This window comes from Bidens hawaiensis, unplaced genomic scaffold, assembly GCF_021521415.1.
Source record: "Bidens hawaiensis isolate Kalapana, Puna unplaced genomic scaffold, B.hawaiensis_p1.1 tig00015542_1, whole genome shotgun sequence".
Taxonomy (NCBI): Eukaryota; Viridiplantae; Streptophyta; class Magnoliopsida; order Asterales; family Asteraceae; genus Bidens; species Bidens hawaiensis.
Genome location: NW_027492388.1, coordinates 370,139 through 388,031, shown reverse-complemented (window position 1 = coordinate 388,031; position 17,893 = coordinate 370,139). Strand labels below are relative to the sequence as shown.

The 17,893-nt window shown below is 37.4% G+C and overlaps 1 pseudogene across 1 annotated transcript; it reads right to left on the bottom strand.

Annotated features, from left to right (window-relative positions):
- Nucleotides 1-14,965: 14,965 nt before the first annotated feature.
- Nucleotides 14,966-16,923, bottom strand: LOC143549322 (serine carboxypeptidase 1-like; annotated as a pseudogene). The gene is made up of 6 exons (XR_013138122.1): nucleotides 16,414-16,923; nucleotides 16,242-16,349; nucleotides 15,905-16,176; nucleotides 15,563-15,808; nucleotides 15,194-15,490; nucleotides 14,966-15,109 (listed from the first exon to the last, which is right to left on the bottom strand). The product of XR_013138122.1 is annotated as a serine carboxypeptidase 1-like (transcript).
- Nucleotides 16,924-17,893: the final 970 nt, after the last annotated feature.

Genomic DNA, 17,893 nt, shown 5'->3' with positions numbered 1-17,893 from the left:
GAATTTGAGTTTGAGCAAGTTTACAACTTGTAACATTCCAGCGAAAACTTGAGCAACAAACAACTAACTTATTTAGGAATTTGATCACGCTTATAACTCGTTTAATATATATAAACAATAACATTCCAAATATATTCATTCATCAAAAACCCAATAAATCGTATCCTTTTCTCTGCCGTAAACCCACCACCGCTACCACCTGCCATTCGAACACCACCAGCGTCGTCACGCTGCTTCGCTGCGGCCACCACTTCCTGTTGTCACCGGTGTAAAACATCGCAAACGCATCAATTGTTTGAAGGAAAAGCCACCGCCACAGGAAACCGATTGAGTACCACCGCCACCGCCCTGCAACTCGCCGGAGAAACCGCTGGCACCACAGACATCGCTACACGGGTCCTCGTTGACGCTGCCAGTGGTCATGTACCACCGCTCGCCTCTGTTTTTCTGTGTTTCCGCATAAGGCCGCTTCACCCAGTAATACTCTACCACTACCGCGGCACGTTAACGAAACCTTTGAGGTAACGCTACATGCGGTTTTAATTCCATTATTAATCAAACGTTTTGAACTGTAAACCAGAGTTTGATAAAGAAGATAAAACTGGTTTTCAAAATAAATAAGTTCGGCGTTGGAACTTATGCTTTGCAACCTACTCTTTAAAAAAAAAAAAAACTAAATAAATAAATAACATGGGTGGACTACGTGGGTTATGGTGGTACATATGAATACGAATTAAGTGATTTAAATTATATGTATACATATCAATACGTGAATATGATTTCATAGTACTCGTGGTAGTTTTAACATTTAATTATTTATATTATTATAAAAATTAAGGTATATTTAAGTTATATAATAAATTCACAACAATTAATATATATGTGATTAGTAATGAGGATTATAAATACACAAATAGTGAACTTATTTTCAAATCTTAAAAACGAGAGACTACATGTAAATACCATAATATAATTTACGTTACAATAATATTGTAGGTTATTGTGACGTTTAATCAAGTTTAAGTCTTCTTACAGTTTTTGCCATTTCGCTTATAAGGTACGGTTTCTGTTTTGTTACTCTTAGTATTAATTATATTCTGTTACTTGGTAGTACGGTTTCTGTTTTGTTACTCTTAGTATTAATTATATTCTGTTACTTGGTAGTACGGTTTCTGGTTTCTTTCTCTAATAGTATTAATTATATTCCGTTACTTCGTAGTGCGGCTTTTGTTCTCGTTTACTAATAGTATTGAATCTATTCCGTTACTTTGTAGTACGGATTTTCGTTACGTGTCGGTTATATTTTGAGTTCAGTTATTTTATATAATATATTTTAGTTATATGTTTTTAGTTTTAGTACTCTGTTACCCGAGCATTTCTGACTTGTCGTTGGGGCGTTAACGACATGGCACTTATCGTGACAGTGCGTAATCAAAGTTCACGGCGTCTCTAACTAGTACTTGTGAAGTATTAGGGCCACTTGGAGGCGTATAGATCGATCTTAGCTCCGACTCCTGACTCCTGACTCCTGACATGGCACTTATCGTGACAGTGCGTAATCAAAGTTCACGGCGTCTCTGAAAGTACTCATGTAGTACCTTGGCCACTTAGAGGCGTATAGATCGATCTTAGCTCCGACTTCTGACTCCTGACTCCTGACTCCTGACTTCTGTTTGAGATGGAACAATGTGTGCACGCCACCCACACCGTCTCTTTGGTGCATGGACTAACTAGCTGTGTACCCCTCTGTTTCGGCTCTGGGTGCTTCCGTATTACACGACCTATTTATTTTAACATCATCGTCGTGTATTTTAGTAATTATATTTTGTTTCGCTATATTTCTGGTCCGTTTCGATATGTGTATATGCATTTGGTTAAATTTGAGTATATTCAGATTACGTTCCGATAGGGTATCGGATTATGTTTCGCATCTAATTATAGTTCGGTCTAAAACGTGGTTTTATATCCGCAATAGTTTCAGTTTTACTTCAGTATGTGTTTTGTCTTATGTGTGCCTTTACCTATACTATTGTTCTTTCCGTTACTGGGCAATTTTTGGCTCAGCCGTATTTTCTTGTTTGTGTCTGTCTTATTTGCTAACAGGTAATTCGGGAAATCGGGGAGATCAGTGATGAGAGTAAAATGAAGCTCAAGAATAAGGACTTGGTTTAATTTTCTTTAAGCATTTAATAAACTGGACTTAGAATTTCTTTCAGTGTTTTTAACACTTTTGGTTGCTGTGGGATTCTTTTCATTTCTTTTAAATGGTTTTTGTTTGGTCTATGATATCTGTAATAGTAACACGTCAGCCTGCTCCGGGTTGGGGTGTTACAGTTATGGTATCAGAGCCCAGGCTCTTTCTTGTAGAAAACTTACACGAAAATAATTAAAAATGTTAGTTAATGGGTAGACGTCGGGTTAGGATTTTCCTTTTCGTCTTTCGCGTATTCCGTAAATCTTTATCGTTCAATTCATACGTTATCTTACTTTCAGATGCCTCCTAGAAGACGTGTTAACCGCCAAAACGGGAATGATGCTGGAAACGACCCACCTCTTGCGACCCTTGTCGCTAACGCCGTCAATGCGGCTATTGCTGCGGCAGTCCCTAACATCATACAACAGTTGCAGCAGAACAATGCCGGTGGCAACAATGTCGGTGGTAACAACGCCGGTGGCAACAACGCCAGTGGAAACAATGCTGGAGGCAACAATCATCCTGTTGGTATTCATGTCTGGCTTGAGCGTTTTCAAAAGCAAAAGCCAAAATCCTTTAGTACTGCTAGTTCTCCAGTAGAAGCTGAAAACTGGATCGCGCACATCGAGAAACTGTTTGAAGTGCTGGGTGTTGAAGATGTGTTTAAGGTTCGATTAGCTACTTACAAGCTCGAAGATGACGCTCACAGATGGTGGAAGACACTGAAAGCTGCCCGTGGTGGAGATAATTATGCTGCTACACTTCCTTGGAATGAATTCCGTACTTTGTTTTACCAACAGTACTTCACTGATGCTGATCGCAGTGAATATTTGAGAGAATATTCTTCAATTATTCAGGCTAATGATGAGCCCATCGTTGAGTTTAAAAATCGTTTCAGTCGATTGGTTAGTTTTCTTGGCCCAACTGTAGGCACGCAAGAACAACAGACCAACCATTTCAAGTGGGCCATTTGTGACCGAGATAGGAAGTTTATCTTGAACCTCCGTTTTAATGACATAAATGAGATAGTTGATGCGGTTAAGAACCTTGATAATGATAAAAAACACCGCCAGAAATCTTTTGATGAAAGTCGTAAGCGGCCTAGAGAAAATAATCAGGGTCAATCTTCTTCTCAAGTTGGAACCGAACAGTCCCTTGTACCCCGAGACCGTAGACAGCGTACTGATAGAAATTTCAACAATCAGCCACGAAATGGGGGAAATCGAAATCAGAATCATAGGCTCGCACAGAATAATATGCAACAACATCATAAACCCCCCAGAGCTCAACCACTAAATCAACAAAACCGACATACTCCTCTGTGTGGCACGTGTGGGAAACGTCATGGAGGTGCTTGTCGTCGAGCTGAAGGTCGTTGTTTTAGATGCGGAGATGCAAAACACATGATCAGAGACTGCCCTCAGCGGGACCCTAGGGCTAATACTAGGGAAGATGTTAGATCTGCTGCAGGAGGACGAGTTTTTACACTTACAGCTAATGATGCAACTAATGCCCCAGGTATGGTTTCCGGTAATTTACAAATTGGTGATCGTGATACGTATGTTTTATTTGATACTGGTGCGACACATTCTGTGGTATCACTCTTATTTGCTAAACATTTAATGACTATGCCTACTGCCTTAGAGTACCCTTTAGTGATATCTACTCCTCTGAGAGACACCACTGTTATCTCTCACGTTTATAACGAGTGTCCAATCCGAATCAATTCAGTTATCCGTGCCGCAGACTTGTATCCTATGCATATGAGCGACTTTGACGTTATTCTGGGTATGGACTGGTTATCGCAACATAATGTTACGATCGAATGTCAGACTCGTCGTGTTTTATTTGGAAATCCTCAGTGTCCCGAAATTATCTATCAGGGGACCCAGCCTCGAAAATCTTTAAAAATTATTTCTGCGCTTAAGGCTCATAAGTTTCTATCGCACGGATGTGCGGGATTTCTTGCTTCAGTTAAAGCTACATCTTCAAACGAACCCAAAATCTCTGATTATCCGACTGTTTGTGATTTTCCGGACGTTTTTCCTAAAGAATTGCCTGGACTTCCACCAGATCGCGAGGTAGAATTTACTATTGATCTTGTCCCTGGTGCCGAGCCGATTTCTAAGGCACCCTATCGTATGGCACCTTTGGAGCTTAAGGAGCTCAAAGAGCAGCTACAAGAATTATTGGAACTGGGTTTTATTAGACCGAGTGTCTCTCCTTGGGGCGCACCGGTCTTATTTGTGAAGAAGAAGGACGGTTCATTAAGACTCTGTATTGACTACCGGGAGTTGAATAAAATCACCATTCGAAATCGTTATCCCTTGCCTCGTATCGATGATCTATTCGACCAGCTTCAAGGCGCCAAATGTTTTTCTAAGATTGATTTGAGATCTGGTTACCATCAGCTTAAGATCAAAGATTCAGATGTTTCTAAGTCAGCCTTTCGTACTCGTTATGGCCATTATGAATTCTTGGTGATGCCGTTTGGGTTAACCAATGCCCCCGCCGTTTTCATGGACTTGATGAACCGAGTTTTTCGAGAATTTCTTGATAAGTTCGTGATAGTCTTCATCGACGATATTCTAATTTATTCTAAAAGTAAAGCGGAACATGAGGATCATCTTCGTATCGTACTCGAGATTTTATGTAAAAAGAAGCTTTATGCAAAATTCTCAAAATGCGAGTTCTGGCTAAGCAATGTGGCATTTTTGGGTCACGTTGTGTCGGCCGAAGGCATTTCAATGGACCCGGCTAAAATCGAGGCAGTCACTAATTGGCCTAGACCTACCTCAGTCTTAGAAGTCCGTAGTTTTCTCGGCCTTGCCGGTTATTATCGCCGATTTGTTGAAGGTTTTTCCGCCATCGCCCTACCCCTCACGCAACTGTTAAGGAAAGGGGTTAAGTTCTCCTGGAATGATGATCGAGAGAAAAGTTTTGAAGAACTAAAGAAGCGATTGGTTTCTAATCCGATTCTTACACTTCCTTCAGGCTCGGGTGGATACCAAATTTATAGTGATGCTTCTAAGAAAGGTCTCGGCTGCGTTTTAATGCAGCATGGTAAAGTCATTGCATACGCCTCACGACAGTTGAAACCTTACGAGGTTAACTATCCGACGCATGACCTCGAACTCGCTGCAGTTATTTTCGCGTTGAAAATCTGGCGTCATTATCTTTATGGAGAGACTTGCGATATTTTCACTGATCATAAGAGCTTGAAATATATCTTCACTCAGAAGGAACTGAACATGAGACAGAGACGTTGGTTAGAACTTCTAAAAGATTACGACGCTATCATACAGTATCATCCGGGGAAGGCAAACGTTGTAGCCGATGCTCTTAGTCGGAAGAGTTCCGGAACGATAAATTCTTTTCAGCTGCAACCTCATATCCTCAATGATCTGGATAGATTGGGTATTGGTCTCCATTTTGGTGATACCAATGGATATCTAGCCAGATTTCAGATTGAGCCTGATCTAATTTCTCGAATCAAGAGTGCGCAATATGAAGACGGAGAAATTTGGGCAATTATACAGAATTTGGAGGTTGGTAAACAGTCAGAATTCAGAGAAGACGAGCATGGCGTAGTTTGGTGTGGGAAACGGTTATGTGTTCCTAGCGATTCCACCCTACGGGAGTCGTTGTTAGCCGAGGCTCACAGTTCACCGTTCTCAATCCACCCCGGATCCACAAAGATGTATCGGGATCTTCGTCAACATTTTTGGTGGAGCGGTATGAAAGAGGACGTGGCCAGTTATGTCAGCAGATGCCTTACTTGTCAGCAAGTTAAAACTGAGCATCAAAGAGCTGGGGGTTTACTTCAGACACTTGACATTCCGGTATGGAAGTGGGATGATATCTCAATGGATTTTATTACCGGACTACCTAAAACGTTCAAAAGAAATGATGCTATTTGGGTTGTAGTCGATCGTTTGTCAAAATCGGCTCACTTTCTTCCGATTCAAAAAGGATTCTCAGTCAGTAAGTTATCCGATATTTTTACTCGAGAGATTGTGAGACTCCATGGCACCCCCGTCTCTATTGTTTGTGATCGAGACCCACGTTTCACTTCGCGTTTTTGGAAGGGGTTGCAGGCCGCATGGGGTACTAGATTGAGATTCAGTACCGCGTTTCATCCTCAGACTGACGGTCAGTCAGAACGTACCATTCAGACACTCGAAGATATGCTTCGAGCATGTGCTTTAGAGTGGAATGGAAACTGGGACGAGTATTTAAGTCTGGTTGAGTTTGCCTACAATAATAGTTGGCAAGCTAGCATCGGTATGGCGCCATTCAAGCTTTTATATGGTCGTAAGTGTAGAGCCCCTAATTGTTGGGATGAGGTTGGTGAGAAAATTATTGAAGGGCCCGAGTTGGTACAGATTACAAATGAGAAAGTTACCATTGCTCGTGAGAAGCTAAAAGAGGCTCAGAGTCGACAAAAGAGCTATGCAGACCGACATCGTCGAGCTTTGGAATTTAATGTCGGTGATCGGGTATTCTTGCGAGTTTCACCTTGTAGAGGCGTTCAACGTTTCGGAATCAAGGGAAAACTTAGCCCAAGATTCATCGGACCGTTTGAAATTCTTGAAAGAGTTGGCGAAGTCTCTTATCGTTTGGCTTTACCACCTCAGTTATCTCATGTGCATAGGGTCTTTCACGTATCTCTTCTTAGGGGGCATAATTATCACCCGTTACATGTTGTTACCTATCCGCTCCATCAGATTCGCGAGGATTTATCTGTTGAAGAAGAACCTGAAGCTATTCTTGATCGTCAAGAACGCATTATGCGAAAGAAAACTATTCCATTCGTTAAGATTCTTTGGAAGAACCATTTTGAACGAGAAGCTACATGGGAAATGGAGGATACAATTCGTTCCCAATATCCGTATTTATTTCCGTTTTAGCACTTGGTGATTTCAGTTAGGATGGTTTTGATTTCATATGAATTCTGTTTTATTTGTCCTAATATTTGTTTCCAAGACTTTGCAATTGTCATGTCTGAATTTATGAAAGTTTTAAGTTTGTTTCGTTTCCGTGATATCCGAAAGTATGTGTCACCGTCTTACAATTTCGAGGACGAAATTTTTTTTTAGGGGAGTATAATTATAATAACCTAAACTTTTGTATTAGATAACAAACGAATAACCATAATTTTAATATAAATATTATTTTAAACTGTAAATGGTATAATTAATAATAATAATAATAATAACATCAACGGATGAGTGTTTTGAATAAAATATGAAATTTAAGAATTTGAGTTTGAGCAAGTTTACAACTTGTAACATTCCAGCGAAAACTTGAGCAACAAACAACTAACTTATTTAGGAATTTGATCACGCTTATAACTCGTTTAATATATATAAACAATAACATTCCAAATATATTCATTCATCAAAAACCCAATAAATCGTATCCTTTTCTCTGCCGTAAACCCACCACCGCTACCACCTGCCATTCGAACACCACCAGCGTCGTCACGCTGCTTCGCTGCGGCCACCACTTCCTGTTGTCACCGGTGTAAAACATCGCAAACGCATCAATTGTTTGAAGGAAAAGCCACCGCCACAGGAAACCGATTGAGTACCACCGCCACCGCCCTGCAACTCGCCGGAGAAACCGCTGGCACCACAGACATCGCTACACGGGTCCTCGTTGACGCTGCCAGTGGTCATGTACCACCGCTCGCCTCTGTTTTTCTGTGTTTCCGCATAAGGCCGCTTCACCCAGTAATACTCTACCACTACCGCGGCACGTTAACGAAACCTTTGAGGTAACGCTACATGCGGTTTTAATTCCATTATTAATCAAACGTTTTGAACTGTAAACCAGAGTTTGATAAAGAAGATAAAACTGGTTTTCAAAATAAATAAGTTCGGCGTTGGAACTTATGCTTTGCAACCTACTCTTTAAAAAAAAAAACTAAATAAATAAATAACATGGGTGGACTACGTGGGTTATGGTGGTACATATGAATACGAATTAAGTGATTTAAATTATATGTATACATATCAATATGTGAATATGATTTCATAGTACTCGTGGTAGTTTTAACATTTAATTATTTATATTATTATAAAAATTAAGGTATATTTAAGTTATATAATAAATTCACAACAATTAATATATATGTGATTAGTAATGAGGATTATAAATACACAAATAGTGAACTTATTTTCAAATCTTAAAAACGAGAGACTACATGTAAATACCATAATATAATTTACGTTACAATAATATTGTAGGTTATTGTGACGTTTAATCAAGTTTAAGTCTTCTTACAGTTTTTGCCATTTCGCTTATAAGGTACGGTTTCTGTTTTGTTACTCTTAGTATTAATTATATTCTGTTACTTGGTAGTACGGTTTCTGTTTTGTTACTCTTAGTATTAATTATATTCTGTTACTTGGTAGTACGGTTTCTGGTTTCTTTCTCTAATAGTATTAATTATATTCCGTTACTTCGTAGTGCGGCTTTTGTTCTCGTTTACTAATAGTATTGAATCTATTCCGTTACTTTGTAGTACGGATTTTCGTTACGTGTCGGTTATATTTTGAGTTCAGTTATTTTATATAATATATTTTAGTTATATGTTTTTAGTTTTAGTACTCTGTTACCCGAGCATTTCTGACTTGTCGTTGGGGCGTCAACGACATGGCACTTATCGTGACAGTGCGTAATCAAAGTTCACGGCGTCTCTAACTAGTACTTGTGAAGTATTAGGGCCACTAGGAGGCGTATAGATCGATCTTAGCTCCGACTCCTGACTCCTGACTCCTGACATGGCACTTATCGTGACAGTGCGTAATCAAAGTTCACGGCGTCTCTGAAAGTACTCATGTAGTACCTTGGCCACTTAGAGGCGTATAGATCGATCTTAGCTCCGACTTCTGACTCCTGACTCCTGACTTCTGTTTGAGATGGAACAATGTGTGCACGCCACCCACACCGTCTCTTTGGTGCATGGACTAGCTAGCTGTGTACCCCTCTGTTTCGGCTCTGGGTGCTTCCGTATTACACGACCTATTTATTTTAACATCATCGTCGTGTATTTTAGTAATTATATTTTGTTTCGCTATATTTCTGGTCCGTTTCGATATGTGTATATGCATTTGGTTAACTTTGAGTATATTCAGATTACGTTCCGATAGGGTATCGGATTATGTTTCGCATCTAATTATAGTTCGGTCTAAAACGTGGTTTTATATCCGCAATAGTTTCAGTTTTACTTCAGTATGTGTTTTGTCTTATGTGTGCCTTTACCTATACTATTGTTCTTTCCGTTACTGGGCAATTTTTGGCTCAGCCGTATTTTCTTGTTTGTGTCTGTCTTATTTGCTAACAGGTAATTCGGGAAATCGGGGAGATCAGTGATGAGAGTAAAATGAAGCTCAAGAATAAGGACTTGGTTTAATTTTCTTTAAGCATTTAATAAACTGGACTTAGAATTTCTTTCAGTGTTTTTAACACTTTTGGTTGCTGTGGGATTCTTTTCATTTCTTTTAAATGGTTTTTGTTTGGTCTATGATATCTGTAATAGTAACACGTCAGCCTGCTCCGGGTTGGGGTTGTAAAATTTTCAAAGAATGAGCAGTGGGATGATGAGATTGAGATGATTGGTGAATCCAAATATAAGAGTCAACAATTGGAACTTTTGCTTTTTAGAATGGCAGTCAACATTTGGAAATTACTATGTAGAAGCTCAACCATAAGCTAGTATTAGAACATAAGTCCACAAGTCAAGTTGATGTTGATGGAGGGAGTGAGTTAACACCTTAAATTTGTATAATACAATATGATATTATCTATAATATATATAAACGAAAGCGTTTAAAAGCTCTCTGGTTGCTCTCTAAATTCTCTCAAGCCATCAGATTAATTTATTTGTAAATGAAGGTTTCTCATGCATTTGACCCAAATTCAAGGGTATGGGTCTCACCAAACCCAGATATCTCTTAAACGGGTTATAACATCTCATTAAATTAAAAATTAATCTTACCAAATATTTGATGTGAAAATCCTATAAAATAGGGATATACTAAAAATCAATATTTGATTTTTTTTAAAAAAAAGGATATTATTATTTATAATTAAGAAACAATTTTATAGTAAAAAAATTAAACGGGTCATGGGTCACCAAATCCAGATAGCTTTTAAACGAGTTATAACATATCATTTATTTGTGAAACTCTTTCATCATCAAACCCTAATAGGGTATTTGGGATTCCTTATTTTTTCCAACTTGTAACTTATTAACTTTTATAAGTTAAAAAGGTGTTGGGTAATGTGACTTTTTTAAGTTTTTAAAGAAGGAAAAAGGAGGTTTTGATAAGTTTGGAGGGAGTAACTTATAAAAAACAACTTATATAAGTCAAAAGGAGGTGCAAATAAGGAATCCCAAACATAGCCTAAGTATATTATTAACTTTCTTAAAATAAAAAAAATTTAAAATCTAAAAAATAAATATTAAAAACGAAAAATGTAAAACAACTCCCGTAATACGGGAGATAAAACCTAGTTATTATATAAAAACTATTGTTTAAAATATATAATTTAAATTATTTTTTAATCAGTTTTAATGTATATTTTTGTGAAACAATTAAGCATACATTTGTATTAGTCATATTTTTACATTGTAAATGTAACTATGTTATAATTTGTTTTGTTTGTTACTTTTCAATAACATTATCTACTTAGAGCACTTCCAAAGCTTGCATTTGTTGGGGGCGTTCGCTCCAAGCGGACACCTAGGTGGCAGACTAGTGGCGATGTTGAAATCCCAACGTGGAAACAGACAGAAGTTTTTTAAAAAGCCTACAAGTTTTAAAATATTACCGTTTTGAAATAGTTAAAAAAAATCTTTTCACCCCATTAATCACTTATTCTTCTCTAGATAAACCACCTGTTATAAATGGAATCCAATCATCGCTACCCTTTCAAAAAGGTGGAACAATACTTCGATTCCGAAACCAGATCCATAAAATGTATATGAAAAATCCCCAGGTTGTTGAGCCGAGCACCACTTTGGTTGGCGAACCGTACAATTATCTAGTTGTTGAACCAAACAACTCTTGTAGTTAAACCGCACACGCTCTCGTTTTAGAAGATGATCAAGCGGACGACGAGTGGGATTTATAACGGTCCCGATATAGATGGTTGGCATTATAATAAATTAGATCATCCATGTTTTGATCCTTATACCCATGAGGAGAGTTCAAACTCCTCAAGTGATGATTGCCACCGGAAGTAATCAAAGGTTATTATACGTATTATTTTTATTTATGTGGTGTTTTTAATTTCTGATTTTAAATTATGTTTATTATTAAAATATATACGAAATATAAAAAAACAAAATATTATAAAAGTATTTTTATTTATATAAATTAGTTGTAGAAGTAGGTGATGATGTGAACTAAAGAAACATGAGTTCAACCATGGTTGGGGGGGGGGGGGGTTATTTCACAGGGTGTAGCTAACAGAAAGTCTTGAATCTAAGGGTGTTGAGTATTGAGATCTACGAGTGTAAGATATTGAGAAAGCAATCGTGTAGTGGATGTTATAAGGAAGAGACGCTTTCAGCTCAGACTAGCGCCATCATCACCTTCATAATGGTTTCCCCGTGCATATAAGTGTATACAGTACAAAGAGGTAGTAGGAGTTTAGAGAGAGTTAGAATGGAATCCTTTATCATTTGGTGGAGCCTCCTATTTATAGCTGGAGGTGTGGAGTGTTGTGAAAAAAACTATTAGGCCACGTGACGAGGGAATATCCGGTCTGTCCATTCTTAAGCCGCCATAGTGGAGGTCGTGGATGCCTTTTTGCGTAGGGTCCATTGTTTAGTACCATTGTCTCCTTTGTGTGGCCATTGTGGTGGTCCCTCGCATACCTGCCGTATAGGCGCCATTTCTCTGTTGGTGCCTTTACCTGTATAGTTCTGGTGTTGCCAGTGGTCCTAGTTATAACCTTCTCTTACGCAATGTATTGGATGTATTCGCTCTGGTGTGCGCTTGCAGGTGTGTTCCTGGTTCATATCTAAATCTAGGGTTTTGGTTTTGTGGGGTTTTGGTGTTATAGAAGAATTAGGTGTTTATTAAGGAAAGTTTAGAATCTATTACTGTAGTTGATCCAGCAATTTTGTAGAGTGTTGTTCGTAGATGCTCTCAGCGACTTACTGAAATCACAAACCAAAGTTGAAGTTTGGAAGCCCAAATTACAATCCAAATTGCTCGGCCCCACCCCACCCCACACTTGGACTTACATAGTCAATCACCCTTAAAATCTACGTTTCATTTATCACAAAGAGACACATGGTTGTGACTTCCATGAGCCTTCTCATCCCTTTATAGCACACGACACGACTATTTTATTTAAACTTACATAGGTATAGGGTATGTTTGGCAAGGAGCTTTTATAAGTTTTTAGGGGCTTTAAGCTTCAAGCTTTAAAAAAAAACTCCTACCTATCAAAAAACCTTGTTTGGTTCAATGAGCTTGAAGCTTTTATATTATGAGAAAAAACTCTTTTTTTAAACGCTACCACTACTAGCTTTTAGCTTTGCTTGGTTCAATAAGCTTGAAGCTTTTATATTAGGAGAAAAAGCTCTTTTTCTAAACGGGTACTACTACTAGCATTTGAGAAAAAGCTACAAGCTTTTACAATTGAATTTACAATTTTAGTACTTGAACCTTCATTAACTTTTGTTAATTTATATAATAGTTACATATTTTACCCTTATTCAAAACTAATTACCCCCATGACTCTTTAAAAATCCATAACTTTTTCACACGTTAATATTTTTTTAAACACATTACATCATAAAAAAGAGCATTTTATTCTCTTCAATTTGAGTATGATATTGATATACTTCTTTACCGGTTATGATGGGCAACAAGTCGAGTCAGACGAGCTCGGGTCATGTTTAAGACCAAATTAGGGTCGGAACGAGTCGATAAAAAAGGGTTAATTTAGTTCGGTTCGTGTCGGTACGGTTTTGGGTCGAAAGAGGCCAGGTCAGAACATGTATCAGATTAAAACGGTATCGGGTCGGAAAGGGTTTCAAATCAAAAAAGGTGGGTTTAAAAAACTATCTATTTGAAATTACTGTATATTTTAGCTTTGTTTCTTGATTTTCGTCACGATTACACGCTTGCTGCCTTTGCATGAAGTACACGTCTGCATTCGGGTTATGCGTGCACTAATATCAAGTGAATCACGTACTGACACTGATTATGCGGTTGATCTCAGGTTAGGCGCGCACTCCGCCGCACCGCGCTGGCACCCAATTAGTTTTATTAAAAGCTCCAGCTACTACCCCTCAACTTTTTTCGGTAGTGTAAAAAAAAAAATTTAGGCTGGCTTTCGTGTTTTATTATCACTGAAAAAAAAATAACGTTAACCCTATACGTTTTAAGCCCAACAATTTGAAAATTTAACCCAACTAAAGCCCAACAAAGGTGTAAAGGCCAAACCAATAAAACCCATTAACCTTTAAAATAATATATGCTACACTTAAAACAAAATTGTTGTTCCTCAATTAATTAAAAACTGCCACCACTGTGACCAGACACCACTACGCTACTGCAGGTTGCCCTATGTCAGTCTGCCTTCTCCTCCTTCAGTTCACCTGACCAAGTGACCTCCACCGCTCCACGCTGCAGCCGAGAAGAGGTGGTTCACCGGTCCGAACCCTCTTTCACGGTTCGACCTATAGTTTCTTAATTTAGGTATTCTTCAGCTTTTAACTAAAATTATAATTGTTTATATAAATTATCGATATAGAACAATCGTAGGTTTGTTAAAATTATTCCCGGAAGTTGTTGAGGTACTTGTTTTTGTTAAAGAAGATGGAGAGAGTGTGTAGCAACAAACTAATGGGAAAAGTATTCTTAAGTATTTTAAGAGTCTTGATTTTGTGTTTTATATACACCTGTTAGACGCTATTTTAGGTCTCACAAATGCTTTATCAAAACATTTTCAAAAAAAATCAAGACTTGTTAGAAGCGTGTAAGTTGATAAGCGGGGCAAACCGAGTATTGAATCATCTTTGACAAGATGTTGGCTAGAGTGACATTTTTTTTTGTGAAAAAAACAAGATTAAGATGTTAGATATGACAGAAAGTTATGGTAATCAACAAAACCGAAAGAATATAATTATTAATCGACATCATTTTGAGGTTGAAGTTTTTAATACCGTTTGGATATGCAAATTCAAGAACTTGGATTTATTTATCAACTAGTTTTAATATAGTTTAATACCTTTAGTGAGGTCTCAACTAGTTTCAAAAACCGAAAGGGCGAAATATGCAGCCCATGTGTTTAAATTTATTTATCACCGTGTTTCTATTTTTGTTTAGTTTACACCGTATGAAATACGGTTAAATTTTTTTTTTTAGCGTCACCCTTGACATTTGGTTCTAGATCCGCCACTGTTGCATTCGCTGAGGCGTTCATTTTGGTCACCGCGAGCTCCAGGTCAGCTGCACTTACAAATCAAGCTTTTCTTCAATCCCTTAACCATTTTCCAAGGGTTATTAGATCGACTAATCAATTTTTTTTTATTTAGCGTTATTAAGTGATATATAATTCTTTTCATTGTAAATTGTAGTTGTTGCACATATATAATATTTATACAACTTATGATGATCACTCGCTAAAATGATAAGCTCTAATAGAAGATTGATTTAGAGCAATATTGTCCCAGAAACTACTCACAGCAAACGTATAACCCGAACCCATTTGTATAGCATATTATTCTTCAAGTTTTAATCAGTGACTGGTAGGAAGCTTTCCCTTCAAGAAGGAAGTGAAGAACGCTAGAGCACGCCCCGGTTGGTAGCTCGGGACAAAATGTCCAGCTCCTCTTATTGTCACAAATGTTAGGTTCTCGTATCCCACAACATATCCACCAACCTAACATAACATAAGTTAAGTTATTACGTATCATTTAATATTATAAACTATTTAAATAAGGATCGAATAGAATTGCTTTTCTACCTCGCCTTGGTACTTCCACGGGTACCATGGTGTCTTGACTGATGCTTGTAGTTTGTTTATAGCATACCTACTTGATGTCACCGATACTCTCCCGTCTGTATCTCCACTGCATTTTGTATAAAGATTATAAACGCATTTCAAAGTTTTCTTTTTTTTTTGTTAGATAAAAAAGTTGGTATTAGTGTGTTACTTGCAAGATTCCCACTGAACCGGTTTCGCATGAAGCGACTGTTGCACAGCAGGAGTGTTCAAGTAACTATGGATGTAGTTGTCACTGCATGGATCAAATCCAGATATCTGTATCAATCATGTAGAATTGTGAATTACTTCCATGTGAATATAAATATGTCTGATTAGATTAGTTCTTACTGATGGGGTGCTATTGCTGAATGGTGAGCATAAAGGGGCATAGATGTCATAGAAGTAGATATTGTTCAAAGCATCGTATGCCTGATATTCATACTCTAAACATGCATCTGTTCTATTTGCACCCTCGGAAAAATTGCAGCTGGACTTGATCCCTTTGTGAATTTCATCAGAAATGATGGCGTGCGTCCAGAAATAGTCAAACGTTCCTGTGTTTGCCGTTTCGCTATCCACGTATGCATTTCCGAGCTGAAGCATAACATATTAACATGAACATGTTCATTCTTATATTCAGGATCAACAAATAGTTTAAAGCTATTAAGAAGTTCATTGTTCAATACTTACAGCAATTCCTTTAAGGTTAATGACAGTTTGATTCGTGATCTTGTTGTTTTTAAGAATTAATTGTGCAAGTTGAGGCACGTAATGCCCTGCATAGCTTTCGCCCGCAATGTAAAAATCTCTAGTTTTGTATTCCGGGAATCTTTCTAACCAATTGACTAGAAATGTATACGAGTCTTTCGCTGTTTGTGTGTCTCCGGTTTTATAGTCTGAAGACGTGTTTGAGTAAGAAAATCCAACTCCAGCCGGGGATTCCAAGAAAAGGACATTTGCAACTGCAAAGATTACATACTATTCATACTCGGTTTTTGTTGCTATTAAAGATATATACAAGTCTTACCGTTGTTCCATGCATATTTATTTCGTGACAGTGTCGTATTATCATCATTGACTCGAAAAGGTCCAAGTTCCATCATGGCCCCGTTTCCAAATGAAGAGCAGCCCGGCCCTGCAAGGTTATTTATCATTTTTTAGTATATGAACACAAATGACTTAAAAAAAATTATAATTACCTCCATTGAGCCAGAGTACAAGAGGATTAGTGGAAGAGTTGACCGGTGACTCTGCAAAATAGTAAAATAGAGCCCCCCCATGGTTCGGGTCAACGGTCACATACCCTGAGTACTGATCAAAGTCAGTTCCGGTTGGCTGACCTGGCAAACTGGATATCTTGTCAGCCTCCTTCAGCCCATCTTGAGGGCCGATGTAAACCGGTGAGGTTGAATACTCGGCTAGTTGAACTTCGTTACTTACATGATTCACTGCCGATCTTCTAGAACGCTGGATCTTTAAAGCGTGCTCAAGAGGGTCGAATCCGTTACTACCCTAGCAAGACACGAAAACAAGTAGACTGAAATGAAGAGACAGTTGAAATGCGATCTTCATTGATTATAGGTGTCTTGCCCTGCTGTTTAGATGATACAAAAACATTTTTATATAAATGCTAAAATTATGTTGCTTGTAATGGAAGGCAATATTGTGAAGAAAAAAGTAACTAGATAATAACCAAGTTTCATAATTGTTCTTTTTAGTTCATTCAATTTAAACACTTATGAAAAGTTTTAGAGCAACAAAACAATATTGAAACTTAAGTGAGTTTTATAGTTAAGAAAAGTGCGCATTTATTAGAACAATATTGAGACTTGGTTACTATTTTGTGTTTCTATCCGCTAAAAATATGTTTCTTTGTTTGAATCAACAAAAGATGACAACACAGGCTTCACAGTAATATGTTATTCGAAGTTTTTAGTTTTGTAGCTAAAATTATGAAACAAAATACCAGTACATCAATGAATGAGACAGAAAAATGAAACAACACATCCAAGTTCTGTAAACAACCAAAATAAATTTATGAATTTGATTTGAATAACCTGTGAAGTTGTAAAATTTTCAGAGAATGAGCAGTGGGATGATGAGATTGAGATGATTGGTGAATCCAAATATAAGAGTCAACAATTGGAACTTTTGCTTTTTAGAATGGCAGTCAACATTTGGAAATTTCTATGTAGAAGCTCAACCATAAGCTAGTATTAGAACATAAGTCCACAAGTCAAGTTGATGTTGATGGAGGGAGTGAGTTAACACCTTAAATTTGTATAATACAATATGATATTATCTATAATATATATAAACGAAAGCCTTTAAAAGCTCTCTGGTTGCTCTCTAAATTCTCTCAAACCATCAGATTAATTTATTTGTAAATGAAGGTTTCTCATGCATTTGACCCAAATTCAAGGGTATGGGTCTCACCAAACCCAGATATCTCTTAAACGGGTTATAACATCTCATTAAATTAAAAATTAATCTTACCAAATATTTGATGTGAAAATCCTATAAAATAGGGATATACTAAAAATCAATATTTGATTTTTTTTTAAAAAAAGGATATTATTATTTATAATTAAGAAACAATTTTATAGTAAAAAAATTAAACGGGTCATGGGTCACCAAATCCAGATAGCTTTTAAACGAGTTATAACATATCATTTATTT